Below are 25,117 nucleotides of genomic sequence, written 5' to 3'. Positions count from 1 at the left end.
TCCTGCCTGCAGAGGGTCAGTGTCGGTTAATGTCGGTGCGCTATGCAAACAAAAGTTTCATGAAAGAACATTCGGATCAGCTTCGATAATGTGTGACAACACGAAAATAAACGCAAATCATTGTTTAATTGAATTGACACGCACATGCACGCACCATATTCGCTTTCGTATATTTATATAGTAACGGTATATACAACTATGTAGCATATAATGTTATACGATCGGTTTTATAGCATTCGTTGCATGTACATGTAGTCCATTCCATACTTACTAGTTTCTAGTAACTTAAACAATTTTACTTAATTAATCGGACTGACAGTGTATATATGATTAGTTAAATGCATTGTCTATATTATAAAAGGATGTTTGTCATACCTTTAATCCTTCTGATGAGCAGAATGCTGGAGATGTGCGAGATGAGCAGAATGTAAGAGATGACGCATAAGACGAGCGAAACATAGCCTAGACCAACAATTGGGGTGCAATCCGTTTCTAAAATATGGACATATTATTGTGCAATATCTTCATTCTAAACTAAGATTGAGCATTTATAATCAAATGATTTACTATATACATAAACATATGCACGGTAGTGTACGTTTAAAAGTGTTCAATTGTAAAGATTATATCTATGACATCCTAGGTATACCTGAAATAATATAACAAAAAAGTAATTTTCAGAATGACAGCAAAAACATACCTCTTTCCTCGTTTCTCTCACATCTAGTAATATTTGCATCTCCACCATCAATATAACGAGGATTAATGTCCACAGCTACATAATTGCTGGGGCAGTACGTTTCAAAACATTCGTATGTTCCATAAGTGTATTTAGCTCTATGATTGATATGAAGAATTCCCCCACGACCAGTGTAAGAAATATTATATATGTTTTCAATATCGCGTACAAGCATACGACATGTTGTAATCATTGCATCACATTCTGCGATGACAAAAGATGTATTCTCGACAGGGTTCTTAAATTTGAATGTGATGTCAGCGTTTGATGAACATTCGACGAAAGTTTCATTTCCATTCATAATCACGCCTTGACCTCCCCTAGGGACTGAAGTATAATATAAAACAGTTTCATGTTAACTTTAACTTAAATAAAACAAACGTTTAGTTTTGGTGCAGTTTGGTTAGAAAGGACTTAACAAAAACAGATTATTTGAGGCGGTTTTATTTTCTTTATCGTTAAAAAATCAAAATTACTTTAACTGTTGACATGCATGCTTAAGACCATGTTTATCATGTCTGGTTCAGATTTTCAACAAAAAAAAATATTACAACAATATCAATAAATATCTGCTTAAGAAACCATTGTAATCATTACGCATTTGTCAGTATGCAATTTTAACAATCAACGTTTGTCATTGACCGCTAATAGTTTATTGCAGTCATTCAAAATGTAAAACAAATATATCATGCGATATATATATTGACATTATAATTAGTCAATGCAGACATAACCATACCTTGCAAAATGAAGCAACTAATTCCATAGTAAAATAGAAACCGCATTTTCTGAAATAAGAGAAACATGACAATAATTATGCAACATTATTGATGATGTATATTGGAGATAAAACATACAATACAACAATATTTATAACAAACAATAAATTATATATACGGATTTGTGTTAGCTTTCAGTGTAATAACTCTCAAATATTTGTGTCCTTATGCAAAAGTATGTCACTGTATATATTTTCGTTTCATTAAATGCCTGTTTGCATAATTTTCAAAATACTAACTTTTTTCTTATTGATGTGTCGTAATTGAGTTTCAAACCTAATGGAATGGATACTTGTCGTGGATTTCCCCTGAACTGCATTATAGCTTCTGCTGATCATACCAATACGCGTAACGACTGTGACCGTTTTGGTTTCTATATGTCTTGACTTGGGAAGAAACAATAAATCAACTTTTACAATTTTGATATCTTTGCACAAGGTTAACAACAACTGTCACAAATATCTTGGTCAAACTATGGTAACGAAGAAAATGTTTTGTAAACAATAGGTAAATAGATTTAAAATCGTTTGACCATTCTTTCGGCTTGAGATAATTGTGACTCTTGTGCTCTTTTGCGTTCTGCTGAGATGGCCTGGTGTCGTTCATCTAATAGCGAAGTAGTTGGCAGTGGCTGGTTGGTAGTAGCAGTGATAGTTGGCAGTTGTTGGTTGGTAGCGGTAGCTGGCGTTGGCTGGTTGGTGGTAGTAGTTGGCAGTGGCTGGTCGGTAGTAATAGCAGTCGGCGGTGGCTGGTTGATGGTAGTAGTTGTTGGTGGCTGGTTGGTAGTAGTAGTTATTGGCAGTGGCTGGTTGGGTGAAGTAGTTGGCGGTGACTGGTTGGTAGTAGTAGCAGTTGACAGTGGCTGGTTGGTAGTAGTAGCCGTTGGCGGTGGCTGGTTGGTAGTAGTAGTAGTTGGCAGTGACTGGTTGGTAGTAGTAGCAGTTGGCAGTGACTGGTTTGTAGTAGTAGTAGTTGGCAGTGGCTGGTTGGGTGAAGAAGTTGGCGGTGACTGGTTGGTATTAGTAGCAGTTGGCAGTGACTGGTTGGTAGTAGTAGTAGTTGGCAGTGACTGGTTGGGTGAAGTAGTTGGCGATGCCTGGTTGATAGTAGTAGCAGTTGGCGTCGACTGGTTGGTAGTAGAAGCAGTTGGCGGTGGCTGGTTAGTAGTAGTGGCAGTTGGCGGGGACTGGTTGGTAGTAGTAGCAGTTGGCGGTAACTGGTTGGTAGTAGTAGCAGTTGGCGGTGGCTGGTTGGTAGTAGTAGCAGTTGGCGGTGACTGGTTGGTAGTAGTAGCAGTTGGCGGTGACTGGTTGGTAATAGTAGCAGTTGGAAGTAACTGGTTGGTAGTAGTAGCAGTTGGCGGTGACTGGTTGGTAGTAGAAGCAGTTGGCGGTGACTGGTTGGTAGTAGTAGCAGTTGGCGGTGGCTGGTTAGTGGAAGTAGTTGGTGGTGACTGGTTGGTAGTAGTAGCAGTTGACAGTGACTAGTTGGGTAAAGTAGTTGGCGGTGACTGGTTGGTAGTAGTAGCAGTTGGCAGTGGCTGGTTGGGTGAAGCAGTTGGCGGTGACTGGTTGGTAGTAGTAGCAGTTGGCGGTAACTGGTTGGTAGTAGTAGCAGTTGGCGGTGGCTGGTTGGTAGTAGTAGCAGTTGGTGGTGACTGGTTGGTAGTAGTAGCAGTTGGCGGTGACTGATTGGTAGTAGAAGCAGTTGGCGGTGGCTGGTGGGTAGTAGTAGCAGTTGGCTGTGACTGGTTGGTAGAAGTAGCAGTTGGCGGTGACTGGTTGGTAGTAGTAGCAGTTGGCGGTGACTGGTTGGTAGTAGTAGTAGTTGGCAGTGACTGGTTGGGTGAAGTAGTTGGTGTGACTGGTTGGTAGTAGTAGCAGTTGGCGGTGACTGGTTGGTAGTAGCAGCAGTTGGCGGTGACTGGTTGGTAGTAGTAGCAGTTGGCGGTGACTGTTTGGTAGTAGTAGCAGTTGGCGGTGACTGGTTGGTAGTAGTAGCAGTTGGCGGTGGCTGGTTGGTGGAAGTAGTTGTCGGTGACTTGTTGGTAGTAGTAGCAGTTCGCGATGACTTAGTAAACGTCTTTCGGGATAAGATGTTTCTCAGGTGTAAAATACCTCTTCAATAGAGCTTCTCTGAATTCTCAACGTTTATTTGATCCATGTTGTTGGTTTCAAATCATATTAAGTAATGAATTTTTTCATTTAGCTAAGGTTTTATAATCCAGATGTGTGCACACTTTGCGCATTTTCTGTCCCATCTGCCAAAACGCCCGTGGTCTTCCCCATTATGACAGCTTGTTTATTGAAATAAAAACATGCCCCAGTCGGTATAATATCTTGGCCTATAATTGAAAGGGGTCCACGTCTATTAGAAATTGCTCAATTATAAGTAGACCGGAGACAAGTGTATCACATACTGTCATACACCATTTAGTTTATTGAATAACGTCTTAAAATAACGATTCACATTGGGTACGCGAATTCTTCACTAAATTTTTCAACTTATTATTTCTTAAATTAACGTTACCAAACATGTATACAAACATAAGATCTTTTTCCCCCTGTACCACAATGCTTTTTAATTCAATTAACAACGCCCACATTTTCATGCGGAGAACGCGATTTTTTACTTGTCAGCAATGTATTTGTATTTGAACACTCATTTCCTACTTGGTTTTTTTTTATCTGCGCGATTGAAACTAAACAACAATTAACATTTGGTTTTGTTTTGCAATTCAAATAGAATATTTAAAATCCAAAGATACCACTTAATTAATGTTAACATTGAAAAAGACATTTTGAGATATACGAACCCCTGTACATGGATGGATGAAGTGTTCCCTGACAATTGACTAATGGTAAATTCGGTAAATATTTACGGAGGTCATAAATTCGTTAAGAGTGTTGTCAATAAAGGTGATGATACTTTTATTTTTCTTGGTTGATAATTTTAGGCAATTTTCATTGACATATGAACTCATATTATGAGCCTAAAGGATTACTTTCATATACTTGTAACGAAAATGTAGTTTTGTAAGTGAACGCAAGCAAACCTACAAATTATAATAACTTTGTAAATTGTTTAAATAAAATGTCTTCCGTTTTCACACTTAACAGATTTTAATAGCCCAGAATATCAATTTGTATTGTTATCAAGTCACATATACACTCTAAACAATATGACCCGCTTCATGCAAAAATGGGTCTTATGCCATTATGCGGCCAGATTAGCACCAGACGAGCATGAGCATCCGCGCAGTCTGGTAAGGAGCTACCCTGTTCGCCAAGGAAACCACGAAACCTTGCCTGACTTTATAGCGAACAGCATAGCTCCTGACCAGACTGCTCGATTGCACAGGCAATTACTTTGCGCGGCTGCATTTCAACTTTGCATTCATCCTATGTTTATACACATTTTAAATTGAATACTGCCTATCCAAAAGTAAAGCCTCGGCATTTCTGAGGATGACAGAGTGAGGCATATGTAAAACACAACCGTGAACGAATTATTTTGTCGATGTCGAATGAACAAAACATATTGTTTTCAATGATATTTTAATTATGTTTAGTATGTGTGATTTGTTTATGCAAAAATAGCGAAAATACACATTTTCTCGGACATGATCATCTGCGGATGCTCTCAAAATTCTGTCCTTCCCGAGTGCGCAGACAGATTTTTCGAGCGCCCGCAGATGATCATGCCCTCGATAACGTGTATTAACCCTATATTAGATCATATAAAAACGTCAAAAACAAAACAAAAACAAACAAATCAATATGTGTTTACAACGGCATCATTTTGACTACTAACTACACTCTTAAACAAAAAGCAATATAATTATGTAAAAATTAAAATCAAAAAAGGAAATTTCACACATTTCCTGAATCTTCTTAAAGGCCTCTAGTAAAACTGTGTAAAATTGTGTCACTATTTTCAGTCATTTCGCGAAATTCCTTAGAAAATTGGGCATTTCGTGACGTCCCTAAGTGAAACAGTTATATATATATCCATGTATTTATATAATAAAACGCTTTGATTACATTTGCCGTAGCTTTCGACCTCACGGTCTTCTTTAGATTGGTTACCTCCACTTATCTATCGCATACTCTCTATATAGGGATCGGTACAAGCTAATTTTACCGGTCAAAAATTTGACCGGTTATTTTTAGAAACATATTGCGAAATTATTCAAGGTTCAGGGGAAGTAATCCGTGTACCATTTCCGGTTTATTTTCCCGAACTTATTGACAGCTGACAGGTAATAATTAAAGCTCGTTCTAGAAAAAAAAGATTCATGAGACATATGAAACTTTAATACTTAATGATACATAATATCATCGCGTATACTTAAAAGTGGAAATTCTTGATTTGTGAGCATGTGAACATTTAAGCACAATGACGTGACGTCACAATGTTTATGTTCGCGCGTGGTCTTTCCCCGAAATAATAATATTATTATAAACCACGCTCCGATTGGTCTTTGCGTTATCAAATTAAAATAGACGATACATTAGCCTTTACCTGTTGTATATTATAGTCAACGGAGTCAACGGTTATATTCAACGGGGGACCAGTTTAGGTCTTCTTAAGCGGTATTTATTTGTGAAGCATTTCATGTTTAGCGGAAGTGACGTTATATTGTTGAACGTTGCATTGCGCGCCAATTTTATTAGTCTTTTGTGTTCAGTCCATATTGTTTGAACGTCCACAGTTTGCGCTTCCAAAGTTGTTCAATGGTCTACCGGTACTCGTCGGATCCATTTATTTTTTTCTAGCCCCATGACCCGGAAGTCCGCGACGCTGTGTCCGTTTGTGTAAAGGTGCTCGGCAAATGGGTCATTGTGTCGAGTCCGTATCCGGGACAGGTTAAGGAGATGTTCAGGGTGTCTCCCGTTTCCCCACGTATACAAAGGTCTCAAGCAAGAGGCACTCAAATATCTCGATTTCGAATCGTTCTAACGCAGTCTTAACTTTTCATATGAAATATAAGGTATATTTGCCTACTCGGTATATTGCATTCATGCGCAATGGCTGTTTGATATTTTAAAATCTGTACTGTTAACCTATTGTCTATCGGTTAAAAATTGTTATGTATGTTTATTACTACGTGAATAACTTGACTCAACAACACAATGTCTATCGTCGATGTCTGCGGATGTCCTTTTTTGGTACCCGTTTTTTTTCCAAGTGTGTGCGTAGATTGCTTAAATAGTACACGAATATCTATATCAAATTTCTCGGTTATAAACGCTATTTACAAAATTTGCAAAAATGAAAATGACGTATTGCAATAGAATGTATGGTGGGTCTATCAAATAAATATGAATACCGGAATAAGCCCCCTTCGGAAGAAACTCCCTTCCCTTAAAACGGCATAGCGGAACTAACACACTTTCTCATTTTGCATACACGGAAGAAACACCCTTCCATAGCGGAACAAACCCCCTTCCAGTTTTCAGACAGGCGGAATAAACCCCATTCCTAGCTGTTATCCAAAATCCATTATTAAATGAAGGTGCGAAAATCTGTTTAAAGAAGTATACCGGCCGTTTGTTCAAAAGTTGTTAATGATACACATTATATATTCAAGCTGTTAATCTCAAACATCGTTATCGAGATTTCATCTGACAATTAATTCGCTTAAATTTCGTTTGGTACTGACGTCTAAGCAGGTCAAATCACAAATGCAAGTACTTTTATAGATGAATAATAATGCTAGTTATGCGTTAGTGTTTGGAACAAACTATATACTTTACTGTATTATACAACATAGATAATGGATTTAACAGTAGTTCCAAATATACAAACGCTTTGCATGTACGTAAATTTTCTAACATGTAGATATAATTATTTATTGTGTTACTATTCTTTAAATAGTATGACGTGTTCCTTTTTATCGCCAGACATTACCATTTACGAACTGATTATGTACGTTCTGTGTATACTAACATCATTTGCCCGCTTATTCTTGAGGATAAGCCTAGACAGTAGATGGTTGGAAAACAAATATGATAACTTATATGTGTGTGTTTGTACTTTGTGTTAGTGGAATGTATAAACGAATGCAACATATTATATCACTTTACGTTTGTTCGTTTATAATTCGTTGCAATCCATCTACCAACTTAGTGAAGGTATTGTAGATAATCATTAAATCATGGCTACAAAACAGCTTTTTGCGCTACATTAAGATTTAAAACTGCCGATACTTGTTTTCAATTGATAAATGAAAACATCGCAACGTAAGATCTCCGGTACAAAACATGATGAGTATTAAAAAAGATAAATGTTATCACCGCCAGTGTTCGAAACACTGGCCCTTGGAGTAAAATTCTAGCGACCAAACCACCGAGTCGTCGTTGCAACTATGGAATTCAGCGTAGGTTAAACGTTATAACAGCAATCAACAAATTGTCACAAAATATAACGATAACAACTTAACTCTATTTATTATTCAATCGTTCCGCGTTTGTTACGCTTTAACATTTTATCAATTGCTATTCGTAATCGAAAAAGTATTTTCAGTATGAGTCTTCGTCATTAGTGTTATGCCGCTCGCATTAACATTATTCATTTACTTTTTCAATCCGTTACAAAAATTCTTATTTTGAAAAATCCCTTAAAACCTAGGGATTGTTAACATGTTTAACCACTAACTGATTAGATGTAGTGCGACGATCAGTATTACGTCTAATAATGCATCGTCTGGTTTATACGGAATACCGTTAGGGCCATCGTAGTTACACATTAAAATCCAGAGGGCGACAATGCGATAGTGCGATAATACGATGGCGACAATGCGATAATACGATGACGATAGTACGCCAACGCAATAGTACGATGGTGACAGTGCGATAGTACTATGAAGACAGCGGGACAATACGATGGCGTCAGTGCGATAGTACGATGGCGACAATGCGATAGTGCGATAATACGATGACAACAGTGCGACAATACGATGGCTTCAGTGCGATAGTACGATGGCGACAATGCGATAGTGCGATAATACGATGACGACAGTGCGACAATACGATGGCGACAGTGTGATAGTACTATGGCGACATTGCGATAATACGTGGACGACAGTACGACAACGCGATAGTAGGATGGCGATAATGCGATAGTACGATGGCGACAATGCGATGATACGACAGTTTGATATGACTATCGCATTGTCGCCATCGTACTATCGCGTTGTCGCATTGTCGCTATCGTACTATCGCGTTTTCGTACTGTCGTCATCGTTTTATTGCATTGTCGCCATCGTACTATCGCACTGTCGCCATCGTATTGTCGCACTGTCGTCATCGTATTATCGCACTATCGCATTGTCGACTTTGGATTTTAATGTGTAACCACGATGGCCCCAACGGTATTCCGTAGGTTTACCAATTCAGTTTGTCCTTGCTGAAAGCTTTGCTTATAACATTAACAACATTAAAGCTGTCAAATAAAGACCACTATAAACATTTCTTAACCGGTAATTAAATGCAGTGTAAACGATAAAAATAAACTCTTTTATGATATTTATTTTCATAGAAGTTAACCAATTACGCGGTGAACGTATTCACATAAAACAAAAATGCGTCATTACTTACACATAATCTATTTTAAGAGCCTAAGTCCCCCCATACAAATATTGATATATATATATATATAAATATTTGGTGTCATATGTAAACAATTTATTCAAACCTAAAGTCGGTTTCAAGTTAGATATGTTTATGCTTTTCAATCAATAATAAATGGAACATATCAACCTACATTGTGCTACAAAATTTGCGGAAAATCTGTTTAGTTTCGATTTCAAAATGTTTAAAAAAATGTTAATTCAGGCGCTGCTTTAATAAGTATTGTTCTTTATCGTGTTGAAACGATATTTATATTTATAGTAATAATTACTCACCAGATTGTATTATTTAATCCACTCCTAAAGTACCCAAATTCACATTTTAACAAGAAAATATGAAGGACAGGTAAACAATGCTAGGTGAAATATTTCAGTAGTGAGTTGTCGTTCTTTCCCCTCACCGCACATTTTTGCAATCAGATAATAGCATGAATTATGGAACGCCAAAACTGCCTTTTGTAAAAAGAGACTGATATGTTGGGTTAAGTTGACATGATGGGTTCATTTGACATTACATGTTGGGTTCGTTTGACATTGTGTTGGGTTAAGGCGACTTTATGTTGGGTTAAGTTCACATCATGTTGGTTTCAATTGAGATTATATTAGGTTAAGGGGACATTATGTTCGGTTAATTTGACATTATGTTGGGTCAATGCAGCATTATGTTGGGTAAAGTTGAAAATATGTTGGGTTAAGTTGACATTGTGCTGGGTTAAGTTCGCAATGTGTTGGGTTAAGTTCACATTTTGTTGGGTTAAGTTGGCATTATGTTGGGTAACGGTTACATTATGTTGGGTTAAGTTGTTATATGCTCAGTTAAGTTGTCATTATGTTGGTTTAAATCGGCTTATGTTCGGTTAAGTTGACATTATGTTGGGTTAAGTAGGCATTAATTATAATGTTCGGTTAAGCTTGCATTATGTTCGGTTAAGTTGACATTATGTTGGGTTCAGTTGACATTATGTTGGGTTCAGTTGACATTATGTTGGGTTAAGTTTACATCATGTTCGGTTAAGTTGCCATCATGCTCTGTTGTCAATACGTTATGTTCGGTTCATTCGGATCTCAGTTTAAAATTGCGGATCGACTCACAAAGAGCGCTAAAAGAGAGGGCTTTCTTTTCTAATTGCAAATTTCTGCAATGAAATAATTGATGACGAAACAGTATCAAAACTTAGCGACACCGAACTTAACCGTCTTGGGTTGAATACGATTGGAGATAGACACGGATTTCGTTAAAAACTACGATCTGCCACAGTCATGTGCATTTTAGACTATGGCCCGGATGTGTTCGGAAGGCCTACATCACACTCACCGGTATGATACTTTATGGTCTTGTCATCATTCTGCTAATCCTAGAGCCTGTAACTGTTATTCTATTACATATCTGTGGATGTCTGCTTTTTCATAAGCGCTGGTATGACCATTACCGCTATTAGGTAAGTCACATTAAATTTAGCAGACTTAAAAAATTATACTGTGTCAATTTGTCGCCTCAAATATTTGTATCGAGAGATTAATACTGTTCTCATGTGCATATTGCCAGAATTGAATTTAGTTCTAGGTTGTATTTTCCGATTTATTATCAGTTTGTTCAACGGTTGCTTACTACTGTGTAACTTTTAACCGCGAGTTCTTTATTATCTCTTTTCATTGATTAAATTATTTTAATAGCAATTGTTAGCGTTTGTACTTGCATTTGTTAAAACCGTACGGCGATTGCGGAGATTTATCGTATATGCGTTTAAATAATTTTGCTTACAAAAGTCTGACAGTGGTAACATGATCATTTGCTACCAAAATTAACAGAGTAATATATAATCAGTCTTCTGAAAGCATTGCATAATTCAATTCGAATGGTTCTAATAAATAAATAATATAAGTTTACTCTTTTGTATAGCTTATATAACAAATAATTCAACAACAGAAACTAAATCAGCAGATAATTTCTTGTTATTATACCTTAATTGTGTAACCGATCACCAGCTATAAACATAAAATAATTAAAACTGGGATCACTGCTTTGGAACGGTCATTGCAATACATTGTGGTTTGAAAACGCTTTAAGGGCAAGCTACACCTAAAACTTACTTCATCACTAATCACATATCAAATGCGATTTCAAAACGAATTTTATAAAATGTACCATAGTATGCATAAATTCCACAAGGTAAAGCGTTTTGTACCTTACACGCATCCCCTTAGGGTTCTAATATCGTAAGTATTAGAAATCTCTTAAATCGATTAGGGTTGTTTTTTTTAAATAAAGACCTCATGGCCCATTTGTTAAATATATTAACCTTTTCAATCAGCGATGTATATGAAATTTAGAAAAACATACGAGGAGTTCGAAAGATCGTTAATATTTTTCGTCAACCTAACACAAATAGCTTGATTGCTTAAAGCCTGAGAAGAATTACGCATTCCAAAATTAACAACACCTTAGACTTATAACAAAAGTCACAGTATTGCTATTTATGCTTAATGACTAATAATTGAACATTCGTAAATGAAAGTTGCATTAAATGCACAATTCGAACAATAAAAATCAGTAACTACTGCTACCGTACTACGTGTAAATATATATTACGGTGAAACAACTCGGTTTTACCAGTTACTAATATGTTGAGACATACTATTCCCAAAACCATATTAAGTTACTTTTACACTATTTCCGATTTTATTGTCTTACCAAATACTGATAAGAAGTGTCAATTTGCAATCTAAACACTCGAAATTTATGACCACAATTGTATCCAGCATTAATCGAAAACGATGATGCTGAAGATGGTGATGATTACGATCATGATTATGACGAAGATTACACATAATAATAAGAAACAATTTACAAAGGGAAAGATAAACAAGATTTTTTAAAAAACGAATTGATTATGAGGATAATTATTATTTTGGAAGCTTAACACAATGATGATGTTGTTGATAATGATGATATTTAGTGTAATTTGACGGTAAATTTTTCATATATTGTATAAACCCAATACACCCCAAACTGGAATATGTTTGTATGTCTAAGATTTTGCGGTCCTTTACCTAATGAAGTTTGATTATGTGAGAGCAATATCTATGTCCCAACACTTGCAGCTAATTAACTGTCTAGACTCTAGACGCTTTATTTGGTAGTAATTTTGTGATACACTCCGCTACTCAGGAACAGAAGATTCTCAATAACTGCTACATGCACTCGGGACTTAAAGCGTGCATTCTATTATACGCTGTAGTGGAAGCGACGTCACACAGGTGTACACACATGGATTTTTACTCTCCAGAAATGTTGTGAAATAATATAGATTTAACGCGAATATCAGAAAAAAATTGGACTAAAATGTTGCCAGTAAAATAATCTAGATGTCAACAAAGAAAAAAAAAAGGAATAAACATTAACAAAAGTACTAAATCAAGCAGAAAAAGTAAAACAATATCTGCAATTGAGCCCGCCAAAATTAGCACGGGGCTCTCGCATAAAAAAGCCGGCAGAACCAGATTAGATGTTAACACTGCTCAAAGTACATGTAGCTAACAATGTAGGTGCGTGAAGTAGGCACTGACATCGACAATCGACATTCGATATTCGAATATGTCAAGACAAATGTCGAGCCAGATCTGACATCGACATTCGGCAAAGTCCCGAATATCGAGCCGGGTTGAATGTTGAGCTAGATCTGACATCGACATTCTGCACTTGTCCCGAACATAGAGCTGGAGCGAATGTCGATCCAGCTCTGAGATCAACATTCGGGACATTTGCTCATTATTGAGCTGGCGCTTATGTGTCTAGCCAGCTCTGACATCAAAATACGGCACTAGTCTCGAATATCGAGCTGGGGCAAGTGTCGAGCCAGCTCTGACATCAACATTCGACACAAGTCCCAAATATCGAGATGGGGCGAAAGTCGAACAAATTCTGATATCGACATTCGGCACAAGTCCCGAATATCGAGCTGGAGAAAATGTCAAGCCAGCTCTGACGTCGACATTCGGCACTTGTCCCGAATATCGAGCTGGGGCTTATGTCGAGCTAACTCTGACATAGACATTCGGCACTTGTGCCGAATAACGTGCCGGGGCTAATGTTGAGCCAGCTCTGCCATAGACATTCGGCACTTGTCTCGAATATCGAGCTGGGGCTAATGTCGAGCCAGCACTGACATCGACTTTCGGCACTAGTCCCGATTAACGAGCTTGGGATAATCTAGAGCCAGCTCTGACATATCTGGAATATCTAGCTGGGGCGAATGTCGTTACAGCTTTGACATCGACATTCGGAAAACATCCCGAATATCGAGCTGGGACGAATGTCGAGTCAGCTCTGACATCGACATTCGGCAAAAGTCCCTAATATCGAGCTGGAGCGAATGTCAAGCCAGCTCTGACATTGACATTCGGCGAAAGTCCCGAATATCGAGCTGGGACGCATGTCGAGCCAGCTCTTACATCGATATTCGACAAAAGTCCCGAATATCGAGTTGGGGTGAGTGTCAATCCAGCTCTGACATCGACATTCGGCACTAGTCCCGAATATCGAGCTAGGGCGAATGTTGAGCAGGCTCTGATATCGACAATCGGCAAAAGTCCCGAATATCGAGCTGGGGCGAAAGTCGAGCCAGCTCTGACATTGACATTCGGCAAAAGTCCCGAATATCGAGTTGGGACGCATGTCGAGCCAGCTCTGACATCGATATTTGGCACTAGTCCCGAATATCGAGGTGGGACGAATATTTAGCCAACTCTGACATCGACATTCGGTACTAGTCCAGAATATCGAGCTGGGGCGAATGTCGAGTCAGCTCTGACATCGACATTCGGCACTTGTTCCGAATATCGAGCTGGCGCAAATGTCGAATACGTCCTGAATATCAAGCTTTGAAGAATGTCTATGTCAGAGCTGGCTCGACATTCGCTCGAGCTCGATATTCTGAACTAATCACGAATATCGATGTCAGAGCTGGCTCGACATTCGCCCCAGCTCGATATTCGGGACTTTTGCCGAATGTCGATGTCAGAGCTGGCTCGACATTCTCTCAAGCTGTATATTGGGGACTTTTACCGAAAGTCGATGTAAGAGCTGACTCGACATGTGCCCCAGCTCGTTAGTCGGGACTAGTGCCGAATGTCGATGTCAGAGCTGGCTCGACATTCGCCCCAGCTCGATATTCGGGACTTTTGCCGAATGTCAATGTCAGAGCTTGCTCGACATTCGTTCCAGCTCGATATTCGTAACTTTTGCCAAATATCGGTGTAAGAGCTGGCTCGTTATTTGCCACAGCTCGATATTCGAGACTGGTGCCGTATGTAAAAGTCAGAGCTGACTCGACATTCACTCCAGCTCGATATTCGGGACTAGTGCCGAATGTCGATGTCAGAGCTGACATCGACATTCGCCAAAGCTAGATTTTCTTGACTTTTGCCGAATGTCGATGTCAGAGCTTGCTCGACATTCGTCGCAGTCCGATATTTGGGATTATTGCATAATGTCGATGTCAGAGCTGGCTCAACATTTGCACCAGCTCGATATTCGGGACTTTTTGCCGAATGTCGATGTCAGAGCTTGCTCGACATTCGCCCCAGCTCGATATTCGGGACTTTTACCGAATGTCGATGTCAGAGCTGTCTCGACATTCGCCCAGCTCGATATTCGGGAATAGTGCCGAATGTCGATGTCGGTGCTCGCTCGACATTTGCCCCAGCTGGATATTCTTGACTTTTGCCGAATGTCGATGCCAGAGCTGGCTCAATATTCGGGAATTTTGCCGAATGTCGATGTCAGAGCTGGCTCGACATTCGCCCCAGCTCGATATTTGGGACTTTTGCCGGATGTCCATTTCAGAGCTGGCTCGACATTCGTCCCAGCTCGATATTCTGGACTTTTGCCGAATGTCTATGTCAGATCTGGCTCGACATTCGCTTAAGCTCGATATGCGAATGTCGAATGACGATTGTCGATCTCAGTGCCAGCTTCACGCACCTGAACAATGTTAGCAATGAATCGCAACCATTAAACTTGACCACAACACCAACGGCTTTCGCTTTCAATAATTGTGCATCAGACGCCTTTTGGACGCTGGAACACCATATTTTAATCAGTTCGGGGTCTCTTCTCCACCATGTAATCAATGTGGAGGCGTCAACTAATCGTATCAAAATAACATGAACCCATCACCTTGAGCCGCGGGCTTGATAGAGGATATCAAAAACATAAAACAATAAGTATCGAAAATTGATAAGATTGAAGACTCAGTAAACACAGTTACACAAAAAGTGGAACAGTTGGAATTACAAGTTAAAGGCATGGAAACCAGATGCAAATTCATCAATGAGCAATTCGAAGAAACAAAACATAAACTTGAAAAATCAGAAGATAAAATTAAATTGTTTAACGAAAACTCAAACAAGATCGAAAAAAGCTTTAAAAGCTTCCTGACAAAACTAACTCAAATTGAAGATGCCAACGACAATCTGGAATTCCATAGCCTACGAGAGAATCTGCTTTTCCATGGCATTAAAGAATCGCCTAATCAAGAAAATTGTGAAGAGCTAATCAAGACACTAATTCAAGATGTATTACATATCGAAAAAAACATCGAACTCGATAGGGTCTATCGAATAGGCAAGGAAACACCGGGGAAAACAAGACCAATAAGGGCGAAGTTTATTCATCATTATTTCCGACCGGGAACTTGTTCGCAAAGCCTCAATCGAAAAGAATCCAGATTTAAGGGCACTACACCGAGGCGTTGGGATACAGCAGACGAAGGCTTCCCTGGAAAAGCGACGAAATAAACAACACATAGTTGACCGGGAACGAATTGCAGGCAGAACAACCAGATGGGCATGATCAAAACTTCTAGTGAAAGGACAAAACAGCGGCTATCATGAACTAAACAATTAGGGCAATGGACATTTAAAATATTTTCGTGGAATATAAATGAATTGATGCGAAAATTAAAGGATATTGACTTTTTAGAATGCATTAATCAATATGATATCATATTGTTAAGTGAAACCTGGATCAATAAAAAAGAGTGCACAATTTAAACATCCAAAACTTTGAAAGCACACATAATTATGGTTATAAATCTTATGGAGTTAAAAAAGGCCGACAAGCCGGAGGTATTTCTGTTTATTTTAAAACCTCATTAAAGGGACTGTCCAATGGATTAGTTTACTGAATTTAGAAGGCTATTATTTTGAGATTAATTAATAACATTCGTTAATTTGAACCATATCCAACTCAACCTTTTGCTAAAAACTACAAAACTAAAGAGCAACAGCCAAATTGTATTAGGACGTTTGCGTATACCTTGGGAAATCCCTTTCTATTTGTATTTCGCGCTTCGTGTCACGTGATTCAGACACAAACAAACAAAATGGCGGAGGCCTCGAAATCTACAATGAGCGAACCAGTAAGAAAATATGGTTTTATTGATTTAATAAAATATAATTTATTAAGATTCCGATCTGATTTTATTTGATTCAACAAGATGAGTTTATCTGCCGTTGAATGGTAGCGAATTATTGGTCTTTACCTTGCAATTCGATGCTAAATGTCGCTGGTTTACAAATTAGACGATAGTAGACGACTCCAATGCATGAACATGAGAATCAATTTAACGTATTTTGATTTTATGATTTTCTCGTTTTGACTTTCGAATTTTGTGTAGTTTATTTTGCAATGTACGTTTTTCATTTACTTTTAAATTTTGCTATTAAATAGAAGCCAGTGGATTCTTCCACAGTAAATTTGTACCCAGATCCTTAAGCACAAATAAGTCGGTGTATTTGTGTTTATGTTTTTTTATTTAGGCCAAAACAGAGGGAGAGATGAGAAGAAGTAAACGCGTGAGACAGCCATCTAAGAAAATGTTGTTGTATTTTCAGGACACAGATTCAGTAAGTTCATTTTAATGCTGTTGTGTGTACACATTTTAATTATATGCCAGTTATTTGATAAATTCTCCCACCTGGTCAACCGGAGGGGTATAGTGAATTATGTATATCTATTTGTGACCAGCCGAACTAAGAAGAAATAATAATATCACCCTTGTCCGCTCTGTGTTGATAAATGCAGGTTTGACTATAACCCATTATGATTTACAAGTTAGAACTATTATTGTAAAGGCCTGAGAGTTGAACAGCAACCTTGGCTTAGTATAGTAGGACTTTTTGCTTTTCTTCACAATATTTAGGTCCGAAATCTGTGGATGTAGGCTGTGGTTGCAAATAACATGTAGTAAATCGAGAAATGCACTATAACTCATGTGATTAGGTCATGACATTGACATCATGTTTTTGTCATTTTAGGGTTACTCTTTTTGCTCTTATTTATTAGATTTTCTGCATTACTTGGTTTTTATCAAATGCATGATGTTTTATTTGTTACACTCAGGATTCAAGTCTACAGCAGGGTAAAGGAAAACGTCCTGCCAGAAAGTTGATACATTAGCAACAACAACTAAGGGGACACTGGAACACCATAGCACGTCTGACGATGTAAGACTTGCTTTTATTTGATGATTAAGTGCAGTTAGTGAGTTATATTTTATACTTCTCATTCTAACATTTAACCTCATCTTTTAAGTGATTCACCTGGAACTAAGTGGGTGCTTAGATTAAATTTTTGTTTATTTCAACATAACACTTTTATAAATGATCACAGCAGAATATTTGCACTAATTATACTTCATATCTTTATAAGGTTTTCTTGGATATACAAACTTGTAACAAACTTCTACATCTTTTTCTGATGAGGTGTTATTTATTTATATCTTATTACTTGGCTATTTATATTTGTTGCATTGCAATATGTAACTCCTTGATGTTTATTTAGGAACCTGTACTGGCTTTTGTTCCTTCAAGTTCTGATGAGTCTGAAGGAGAACCACTCAGTGAGAGAGAGGTAACTTAAATTATTTGAATTACAATTATTTATAAAATCATAATTTTACTGTTTCCTCTCTGTGTTTTAGAGAAACATATATGCATAGTACTGAAAATGTTTCTTGTTGAATAATCAATAGAGTGGTATGGCTGTTTTATATCCTAAAAAGTCAGTTCATGCATAATCATAAGTGTCAGTGCTGTTTAAAATGCATCTTTCTTTTTTTTTCGCTCCTTCGTTTGTCCGTTCATTCATTTACAGTATTATATGAAAACACATTCTATGCAGTCCATATGATATGAAGTTACTCGTAAGATAAACTTGAAACAACAACATACCTGAAATGCATACCTTACATCTTTGTATATGTTTGGACATGCTTATTGAATTTAATCATGTATTTTTTTCAAACATGTCATGTTAAATCTTTTATTCTTGATATTTTGTTAGATTAGGTTTCTTAAAATACATTTCAAACTATGACATATGCTAATGCATGATTAAACATTTCAAAATCAATAAAAAAGCAACAAGTTGCTGTTGAAAATTTGAAAAATAGTATCTTATTATTGTTCAACCATGTTTTGTTTCTTGTGTGCTTTCTTTATGTAGTAACCTGTGCAGACCGTCTACATTTTAGCTCGGCCGAGTCTTTCATATCTATTAAATTGATATAGATCTACAATTGAGGTATTTTATTCAGTGTGATAAGAACTTGTTGGCCCATGCATGGAAGTTTGATTTTTTTTTACAAATTTTGTATTATATTCATCTGGTGTCAGAAAATGGATCGAACTCAATACATGCATATAGAAATGTGACAGGAGTTGGTTTGAGTGTATGATGCTGGCATTTAATTATTTAGGTGATTTGCCTTTCAAATGAGTATGGCCATTAAAAAGTATTAAATGTTAATGTGTAAATAGAACACTGAGGCATATCTGGATACACTATCACATTCATAGTATCGATAATTTAAGAAGAAAAACTACTCTCGAGGTCAATTATAAGAGGCTAATAGACATTGACTACAATGGTTTATTAAATACAGGCTATAAAGAAGACAATGAAAAACACATATCAATAATCAAATAAAAAACGAAACTTTTTGTAAGAAAAATTGTGTTCTTTATATGTGTAAAAAATGTATTGATAAAAATTGCACAAAATATATTAAAAATAAACAAGATGTGTTTGTTAAACACAATGTCCCCCTATTATGACGTTTGACCTTGAAGGATGACCATGACCTTGACCCTTCAACACTCAAAATGTGCAGCTCCTTGAGATACACATGCATTTCAAATATAAAATTGCTAGCTTCAATATTGCAGAAGTGACATTACATGAGCAATTTTGACCCATATATTTGACCTTGAAGGATGACCTTGATCTTTCACCACTCAAAATGTGCAGCTCCATGAGATACACACGCATGCCAAATATCAAGTTGCTATCTTCAATATTGCAAAAGTATTCATAAAATAAGCGATTTGGGCCACATATATTTGACCTCTGACCTTGAAGGATGACCTTGACCTTTCACCACTAAAAATGTGCAGCTTCATGAGATACACATGCATGCCAAATATGAAGTTGCTATCTTCAATATAGCAAAAGTTATTGCAAAATGTTAAAATTGGCGCAAACCAACCAACAGACCAACCAACAGACAGGGCAAAAACAATATGTCTCTCACTACTATAGTGGGGGACATAAAAAAATATTTTATGCTAAATTCAATATTAAAACTTCCTGAAAAATGTCATTGCATTGTACAACCAAGAGCATTCATTATTTACAACATAATGTAAGATTGTACATTTTCAAAACACTTCTAAAATTATATTAACACTAAAGATGTTAAACTTAATAGTTATCTAACAAAGATAACTTCTGCTTCAACTTCAAATGAATATCAAACACGTCTTGGGCAACTATTCATTTTTTTCGCTTTTCTCAATCTAGAGACATGCTGATCACTAAGTATCGATGTAGGTGGAGGGGTGACAGGGGCTATAGTTGACCTAATTCTTTCTGGGTCTTCAGACAGCTGTTCACATTTGCCACTTATTCTTCTCTTGCCTATGGTGAATTAATTTGTAACTTCAGTGATCAAACCTGTTATGTATGAATACTCCTTGGGTTTTTTCATAGGTCTTGTGCTCCAATTACCAGCAGCTTTTGAGTGCACTCTTTCCCCTGAAAGATTGTTTAATAACTGACATGATGTTTGGAAAAATGAAATGACAATTGCTAAATCAAAACCGAGAATTAAGATCTATAGACAATATATATGCCATAATATAAATTTACTGATTCAGTGCATACTACAGTAGTTATTTTATTCCAGGAGCATTGTTTGCAAAATGTATACTTATTATTCATATCACATGAATGTGTCAAATTTGAGCTTAAATACATCATGTTTGTAAATTCAGTTGAATTGTTAATAATAAAAACTTTCAATAAGTAAACATAAATCTGTAAATTGATCCTTACAATTCAAAATTTAATAAAAACAGGAAATGTGTTTCTGACAAAAACTATCTCCCCTAGTGCGCCACTTTGATTTTTTTTTTTATCATTTGATAGGTTCATATGAGCTCTTGAAAGCTTATTACTTCTCTTAAATTTGTTTTTTTTTTACCTTTGACCTTGAAGGATGATCTTGACCTTGACCTTTCACCACTCAAAATGTGCAGCTCTATGAGATACACATGCATGCCAAATATGAAGTTACTATCTTCAATATTGCAAAATTTATGGCAAAATGTTAAAGTTTGACGCAAAAAAACACACAAACAAACAAACAAACCAACATACAGGGCAAAAACAATAATATAAATACCTCTAATTTCCTTCTTTGTCCAACAAAACAGGACGATTCAAGTGTTATGAATAATCTATTGCTGCTAACTGACACCTGCATCTATAAACAGCATAGCTGAAAAAAAATAATTTTAGAAATGAAACTCAGAAAATATAACGCAACTCATGTGAAAATCTGCCTTTAGGACTTTGATGATGTTACACTAGCTATGAACTAATTCAACACCAATGACTTGAAATATTCATAATCAGAATTCCTTTCTTGATTAACTACTAGTTGTTTAAACATCCTGTGAACAAATACAAAAATCCTGTTCACAAATAATTTTACTATCACATGATGAAACAAGAGCACCGCATAATGGGTGCCATGCTGAGCTTCGAAAGCTTGTCAGATATTTTTTTTTTAGAGGCCACAGTGACATTAACCTAGTGACCCAAAAATGGGTGTGGCATGTAGAACTCATCAAGGTGCATCTACATATGAAGTTTCAAAGTTGTAGGTGGAAGCACTTTGATTGTAGAGCAAAATGTCAAAGTTTTAGCACTACGTAGGCGGACGACACGACAACGACGAGCTGGCAATGACAATACCTCAGGTTTTCTCCGAAAACAGCCGAGCTAAAAATATTCATATTTTAGTCATTCAGGCAGTTTATTACGAGACTTGTCACAAAGGGTACATCATTTTTACATTATTAAAATGTAAATTCTCAAAAAGAAAGAGCATAAATTCCTTTGTTCAATGAGCATGTGTTCATGAAATAAAAAAGACACACTTTAAACATAGAACTTTTTATTTACCTGAAAGCATTTCGCTTTGGAGCATACATCAAAAGATGATTGTTGAAGCTCTCTAGTTCAGAAGTAGTTCTGAAATTTAAAAGCATATTACATTTCTAAAACAAATCTTTTATACTTAAAGGGTTTGTGTGTGTGTTTAAGTCAAATCGTGTTCATTATGTAGCAAAATAATTACGGGAATTTATAGAAAAGTTGCTATGGCACACAAACTGAAAATGAAGAAGACTTACGCATCGATCAATATTTCCATCATTTTCTCGTCCGTTTCAATCCCAGTCTTCTCCATCGATCACACTGAATACCAATGTCTAGTATCCTTTCCCTTTTATTACACATGTACCTTGCATCTCTTGTTTTTTAGTCTTTTCTTAGCGCTTGCACTTGTTTATGTCTGAACCATCTTGAATTCTGATCGCTTTCAGTTTTCGACCGCATATTCGTATTTGTGAAAAGTGATTTTCCAATAAAAATATTGATTTAAATATGAAGTATATTTTATCGGTTGATCAAAAATATTCAATGAAAATTAATTATTTGCTCAACAAGCTAAATCTCTTTTTTAGGAATAATTTAATTTCTATGCCAAAAATAAATGACGGTACCATGTACCACGTGACTTGTCAGCTGATTTTTCAGCTACATTTATTTTTAGGTCAAAAACGTCGAGCGGCGTTTTTGAAATATAATATGGAATTCCCAGCCGCTTGGGCTTATGTGTTGGTTTGTGTTATACTTCCTTTTGTCTGCTTTGAGCTTTTATATCCTTAAATGAAAGGCGATACTCGTTTTTAATATCTAAAACAATAATTTTATGTTTTGTTCAAACCATAATCCATTGGACAGTCCCTTTAAAAGATAAAATATCAATTGTAAAAGTAAATGATTTTGGCATAATATGGTTAAAATAGATATAAAACTGTTAAATTTAATACAGATGTTTATATTTGTTGTACTTACATTCCACCACCCAATTCGAAAATCGTAAGAGCTGTCGATTTTGAATTTTTCGAGGATATAGAGAATTATATAGAACAGTATTGTACCTTGGGATATACTTTTATTGTAGGAGATTTAAATTCTATAACTGGAGCATTATCCGATATATAAGAATACAATAAACATTTAGATGATACATACAACTTTAATATAAATTCAAATGAACCAATTTTAGGACACATTCCGAAACGAATGAATGAAGATCATACAACTGACTGTCAAGGCCGATCCTTAATCTCTCAATGCAAATCAACCAACCATATCATAGTTCACGGTCGCATGCCCGGAGATAGAACAGGTAATTACACTTTCACCTCACTACGTGGTCTTAGCGTAACCGATTATTTACTAACACACAACGACATATTCCTCGGGAATGTCACTCATGAATTTGAAATACTCAGAGACCTACCTATACAAGGTTTTGTTTTGTTTGTATACGTCCCTGGGTTTTAAATGTCTCAATCTCTTAAGTTATTAATAGTGCATACATTTAGGTGTTTAATCCTTATTTCAAGCAATATAACATCAACATAAACAAGGCGAGTAATGTTAAGCAAAAATTATTCCGTACAAATTTGATTACCTGACTATATATATCAGGCCTTTTTCTGCCTATCTCACGGGTCCGATAGTTGGATCCATTCCAAATGCCAAATATGCATATTTTTCCCAATTCTCTGTTTGTATAGGCCCCTGAAATACTTAATTGGAGCGAATTCTCTGATCATGTTGCACTTTATTTTAGTTTTCAAACAGTTAACAATATTAACTTACAAAGCAATAAAAAGGAAACAAAACAACAAGAATTAAAATGATATTTGATAATGATAAGTCACAAGAATTTACTTTGTTAAAAGATGAAAAAATACATTTCTTAAATACAATTTTAACTGAAATTAATGTTAACAATCGAATTAACATTCTAACGCAATATTTACACGAAAATAGCGTTCAGATATTTGGAAGAGTATTTACAATTGCTAACAATAAACAATCGCTTAAAAAAGCGCCAAAATGGTTTGATAACACTTGTAAAACTGCAAAATGCAACTTCCGTAACGCAAAAAATAACTTTAATAAGAATAAATCCAACTCAAATAGACGACTATTTGTACAGTATAGAACAGAAAATAACACTATTCGTAGAAAAACAAAATATAGATATAAGATGAATGAAAGCACGCGGTTATGTAAAATTGCAAAAACACAACCAAAAACGTTTTAGAAAACACTTAAAAATGCCATAAACCTAATAATAAAAATGCTGATCAAACAAATATTAACGAAATGTTCAATCATTTTAATGACTTAATCGGAAACGATGCAGGCGATAATACAGATTTTGAAATGAATGATCAAAATTTAAACTCACCACAAACCGAGACTGAACAACTCGATTCGCCAATTACAGAGTCAGAAATATATCAAGCAGTTTTCAAGCAAAACAACGGCAAATCAAGTGGACCTGATAAAATGTCAGCTGAAATAATTAAAACAGCATACAATTCTATTAAAATGTACCTTACAACTATAGTCAATAATATTTTTGATACTGCACAATATCCTGAAAGCTGTGAAATGGGTTACATCACACCAATATTTAAAGGCGGTGATCCGAGCGATGCGAACAGTTATCGCGGAATAACATTAAATAATATTTTATCAAAGATATATTCCCAAGTACTATTAATATCAAATCCAGAGGGATGCCCTGTTTTGAAGTCAATACAAAGATTGCCAAAGATTAATATTTAAGAATAGAATAAATAAAAAAATATATATTATATTATTCAATATTAAGGTGTTAAGTAAATATAATAACATGAATATAATTTTTTTAAAGTTAAATATTAAGAAAAACGTTTGCCGTTATCGGGGCTTGAACCATTGTATTTCATTACCTTGATTAAACAGTAATTGCTGTTACCACTCTGCAATCCGGACTGCTATACAAAGTCTGCTTGTGAAACTTTATTTATATAAGTGATGTACGTGTTGTTACACAATTTAAAGGAATTATCAGACACTAGCTACTCTACAAATTTTAACGGAATTAACAGAAACATGCTATTCCAACATATTAAATCGTTTCGAGTGTGTAACACTCGTTTCGAGTGTGTAACACTTTATAATTTTATCAATTTCAAGTGCATTACTTTATAATTTTATCAATTGCAAATGATCACTATTGATAAACTAAACTGTATTTCCATCATCGGTCTACGCCATGTAGTGTCATTTTGACAATCTGTGAACAATGCCCGTCAAAGCTTTCCTTTCTTTAGCCAATTTTGCATCGATATATATTATACAATCTTGTAACTTTTGCTATTTTATGATAATGGGTTTTAATGAAGAAAATGATGAAGCCAAATATAAATTTCTTAAACAAAATGTTTCGACTTGCAGTCGTTGGCTTAATTTGGTGAATTGCA

At 36.1% G+C, this 25,117-nt stretch overlaps 3 long non-coding RNA genes across 3 annotated transcripts; 1 reads left to right on the top strand and 2 right to left on the bottom strand.

Annotated features, from left to right (window-relative positions):
• Positions 1-745: 745 nt before the first annotated feature.
• On the bottom strand, positions 746-9,538 carry LOC127833908 (uncharacterized). The gene is made up of 3 exons (XR_008027669.1): positions 9,428-9,538; positions 1,479-1,527; positions 746-1,066 (listed from the first exon to the last, which is right to left on the bottom strand). It is a non-coding gene; the product is annotated as an uncharacterized LOC127833908 (long non-coding RNA).
• Positions 9,539-16,972: 7,434 nt separating this feature from the next.
• On the top strand, positions 16,973-18,066 carry LOC127833913 (uncharacterized). Its single transcript, XR_008027675.1, has 3 exons — positions 16,973-17,059; positions 17,556-17,659; positions 17,997-18,066. It is a non-coding gene; the product is annotated as an uncharacterized LOC127833913 (long non-coding RNA).
• Positions 18,067-19,071: 1,005 nt separating this feature from the next.
• LOC127833907 (uncharacterized) lies at positions 19,072-22,086 on the bottom strand. The gene is made up of 4 exons (XR_008027668.1): positions 21,914-22,086; positions 21,684-21,752; positions 20,899-20,994; positions 19,072-20,249 (listed from the first exon to the last, which is right to left on the bottom strand). It is a non-coding gene; the product is annotated as an uncharacterized LOC127833907 (long non-coding RNA).
• Between the last annotated feature and the right edge of the window lie 3,031 nt (positions 22,087-25,117).

The sequence above is a fragment of the Dreissena polymorpha genome, chromosome 6 (genome assembly GCF_020536995.1).
Source record: "Dreissena polymorpha isolate Duluth1 chromosome 6, UMN_Dpol_1.0, whole genome shotgun sequence".
In the NCBI taxonomy this organism is placed as follows: domain Eukaryota; kingdom Metazoa; phylum Mollusca; class Bivalvia; order Myida; family Dreissenidae; genus Dreissena; species Dreissena polymorpha.
This window is presented reverse-complemented; position numbering and strand designations above follow the sequence as displayed.